This window comes from Ochotona princeps, unplaced genomic scaffold, assembly GCF_030435755.1.
Source record: "Ochotona princeps isolate mOchPri1 unplaced genomic scaffold, mOchPri1.hap1 HAP1_SCAFFOLD_1453, whole genome shotgun sequence".
In the NCBI taxonomy this organism is placed as follows: Eukaryota; Metazoa; Chordata; class Mammalia; order Lagomorpha; family Ochotonidae; genus Ochotona; species Ochotona princeps.
The window spans coordinates 1-4,450 of record NW_026698970.1 but is presented as its reverse complement, the minus strand read 5'-3'; the positions used below and the strand labels follow the sequence as shown (position 1 = coordinate 4,450).

General features: G+C 47.0%; 1 pseudogene; it reads right to left on the bottom strand.

Moving 5' to 3' along the window:
* Positions 1-615: 615 nt before the first annotated feature.
* Positions 616-1,958, bottom strand: LOC131479144 (ribonuclease P protein subunit p25-like protein; annotated as a pseudogene).
* Between the last annotated feature and the right edge of the window lie 2,492 nt (positions 1,959-4,450).

Genomic DNA, 4,450 nt, shown 5'->3' with positions numbered 1-4,450 from the left:
TCTCTCCCCTCTATGAAGCCTTTCACTGCGTTGTAGTCAAGTGCTTTATTGCTGCTGCTGCTCCAAGTAGAAGCTCACCTTCCACGACCCCTTGTGGGATACCCGGTCGCCCCGGTTAGCATTTTGAGGCATGCCACCACCGACGGATTGAATGGCATCAGCAGCACTATCATTGTAAGAAGGGTCTCCATTGCTGCATTCCTGCCCACCAACAGCGTACTGCTCCTCCACATATCCTCCACCCGCCCTCTACCTGCGCTGCGTGCGCGTTTTGAGCCCCCATGCCTGCTTGTCCATGCACTGCTGCTCCTCCGCGTCCCTCCCTGCCCCTTCCACGGAAACCACGGAAACCTCCTCGATATCCTCTGTAGCCGCGCCCACCTCTGTACATGCCATTCCCCCGCATGTACCCACCACGGTAGCCTATTCATAAATACACAAGAACAAAACCATACAATTTTCTATAAAACCCATTACCAACGTGCAGTTCCACTTCTAAGTAAGAAGTCACACGTCTTCCCCCCCGTCAAACACTTTCTCAAAAACTTTTTAACATCATCTTCAACATGCATGAGATGCGCGCAACTACTAGTCCTTTCCTCTTCAGATCAGGCCTCAACGATGTGTTATGGTCGATTTGATCAGGGCCTCTTCTCTACCCAACACTGTCACGGTGTCACTTAACATCTTTAGTAATGCGTGTTTTCTATGAAGACTCAGCTGAAACCCAAAACCACGCACATGTGCTTCAGAAAGAAAAACGTATCAGAGGAACTCAATTTCTTCACCGACGACTTCTATGAAAATTCCATGGAACGACATGTGCTTCAGAAAGAAAAACGTAACACAGGAACTCAGATTCTTCACCGACTATGACTTCTTTGAAAACTTCATGAAATAAAAGAACCCTGGATAAGAGTTCTTTCCCCCATCTCCCCGACGTCATCTCCCCTATCGCCGTCAAACAGTTGTTCCTATAGCTGTTTTGCTGGAGCCTCACCTTTTCCCCATGTCTTCTCATCTATAGCCAGATCAACGTTGTTGTAACTCAATACATCCCACCACACCCGCGATTTTAGTTCGCAGCTACCGTTTCTGCAGTTTTGATTCTCTGAAAGATGAAAACTATTCCCACACCCTCCCACTCTTTGACGCGTCTCGAAAATACCTTTCAAAGCCTTTGATCAGCTCCCTGTATCCTACTATCCCCCCCACGTCTCCTGTAAACACCCCCTATTATGACGGCCATAGCCTGTTCACTATATACATGCATGCTACTCATATATATGATCATTCATCCCCATGCTTGTCGCCTCCAACACACTCACATGTGGAACAGGCCTAATTGCTCGGCGACGGAAACGTCTCGCGTCTGTGACTGTTGTTTCAGTAGTCACACCCCAATATATGCCTACGGGTACTTTGTATATTTTTTGTGGCAGCACTGTATCATCCCTCCCTCCTCTCCCTCAACCTTTCATGTATATATTCTCTCCCAGCTACGAGCATACATACCTCCAGAACGAATGAAATTATCGGGTCGCTTTTCTTTCACGAGACTCTCATCAAGAGGAGCTTGATATCCGGGATCATTGACATCGAGAGGATCTCTTGAAAGAGTGATTTCAAGAAAGGAAACGACGCGTTCTTCAGAAACCTTATCGAGACCCTCTTCCGTGGGCTCGTAGACATCAGTGATGGTTGTACTACCGCACTTGGTAATTTGATGAAGGCCCTTGAAACGTCTTTTAAGGACCTCTGTCATCGTTACTGCACGGGCAATGGCGTTGCCGGTCGCCTTGATGGTAATGCACCGCAAAGGGATCTCTCTTTCATCTCCATTTTAACAAACGTGTGGCATAACCCACGTAGTTCATTACCCGGCCTACGGACGTCACGCGGATTTCGTCCGAATTGATCGGCTCCCGCTCCTTCGGAACTTTCCTGTACTTCTCCATTTTGTTTGAATGAACGAATAGAAACCGGCCCGAAGAGAGCGAGAAAGTAAGACAAAACACTTGAAGCCCGTTGTGCACAAAAACAAGACGCACAACACACACGAACACACGACGAGAACACAAACGTCTGTAATACCCGCCTCTAAAAAGATCAGCAGGTACTCGCGTCGTCGACACTTCCGTTCAGAAGAACGGAAGACAAAAGGTCAGACAAAAATTGGAAAGCCACGGCAGCAATAGCAGCAGCAGCACAGAGCTGTTCAAAATGCACTATGAGAAAAACAAGGGACGAGACACACGCGATAAAGCAGTGGTGTAAAAATCGCCCTGATTAAGGACGAGAAACAAGAGATTACGTTCAAAACAAAATCCGCCAGACGTCGACTATTCAGTGTGTGGCGGCGAGGCAAAGCGCTAACAAAATGATGGGGCGGCACATCAACAACAGACAACGCAAAACAACGAACACATCAACGCACCTAAGCGCACACTGACACAAGAAAACACACTATGGAAAAAACAATGGAGAGCAGCCGGTGCTTCGAAAGCAGCAGCACGCACTCCACACACAACAAAACATACCCGCAGCAACAAGCTGTTTGCTGGTGCGTGTCCGTTGTCCTTCACCCTCAACTATCTCCGCACGAGAACCCTCCTGTGTGTGCGTCTCCACGAGGAGACCGAGAGAAAAACCACTACACACTAAGCGCTGAGAGACCCATGCGCTGACACACACTCCTCTCCTCCTTTTCCTCCTCTCTTCCGCTGCAGCAGCACTGCGCGCGCGCGTTAGCGCAAACCCACGCCAACAAGGCAGCTCTACCCCTAGCACCAATCTCGACTCCATGAACACTCGCGGCGACAATTAAAGCATCCGACCGTAACGGCCTCTGGCAGATCTTTAAAGCGAGCAGCGCCTCACAATATCTCCAGACAACAAGCAGGCACTTCCTCCTTCGTGTATCTGCGAAGACATCATCGCACAGCCACCTGCAATATCCGCTAATTCACAGGAATCAACACAACATCATTGCAGATCTCTTGTTAATTGTGTGTCTTAAATAACACACACACACACAAAGATATACATACCACATACTGACGACCACGAAAAACAAACTAGGTACACTGAGCTGAACATGCTGAGATTATCAACAACGGCTCACCCAGACATGCGCAGCACATACAACCCCGGCAACAGCAGACAGTAGAATACTACTGCTTAATGTAAAGAAACAGAACAAACAAGAAATTCCCTATAGGCCCATCAGATAACTGGTACGCTTCATGTATACAAGAACAGTGTCAATGGCAGGTCACCACATCGTACGTCGTAAATACAGTATGACAAGTATGATAGATCCTGGCATGGCTGCACCGGACGATGTATCAACTAAAGCCACCGTCCTGAGCTTTTCCTTTTGTGTTGAGTATGGACTCGTTTGCTCTAGTATACCACTTTCCTCCCCGCCATCTCGTTCCCCCCCTCTTCCTCAAAGATAACGCAACGGGAGTATTTCCGATGCCACAGAAAATGACGCAGCAAAAAAGCTGAGTAATGGAGAAACCACATATACGCAGAGGGAAGGCACTAGTAGTACACATACGCCCACTGGCAAACGGCAAAATACAACACGCACCTCACAATGCTCTTCACACTCTATCCACCTTATGGCAAAAAAAGCACGCCCCCCGTTGTATAATTCGCTTACTAGTAAGTCACACATACAGAGATACAGCACTGGATACATGGACGCAGCAACAATCGCGACATAGTACAACCGCAGCTATAAACACACTCTTATACGTCTTACCCTCTTTCAGGCACCTCACACAGCAACTCCGTCTGTGTGAACCCCCACATTCTCTCCTAGCCACAGTCGCTGTCCGTGTACGCAGTATATCAAAAGATTGACTGTTCCTACTGACTTAACGTCTCCCTCATTCTAAGCAAGACCTTCAACTACAAAACCTCTACTCTAATTAGAAAGACGAGGACGTTCTCCGTAGTAACGCCACAGGATAACTATTCCACACAGAGGCACGCGGAGACACATCCGTATCTATCATACCTCCACTACATGAAGAGAATAACATGTACATTACATACAGAGGAGAACGCAAGTATTCGTGTAATACGTGTACACATATATATATATATATATATATTGGTGAATGGACTCCTGCGTATGATATCATATTAGTGCCTATATAAAGGGGGGAGACTTCAGTGCAACATGCTTACTAGAGTATATGTGTGAATCTATGTAATGGCACATATCTATATATACATATACATACACAGTGGTACGTAGATGAGTATGTGTGTATATATATTGATAGGGGGGGCGTGTGAGCAGAAAACGAGAACGGCCCAGTGACATGAGATCGCACATAGAACATACTCTTACGATACAGGTGTAGCTCTACCTTCCTAGCACAACACTCCAACGAATACTTCTGAAAAAAGACACCCCTATTAAAGAAAACAA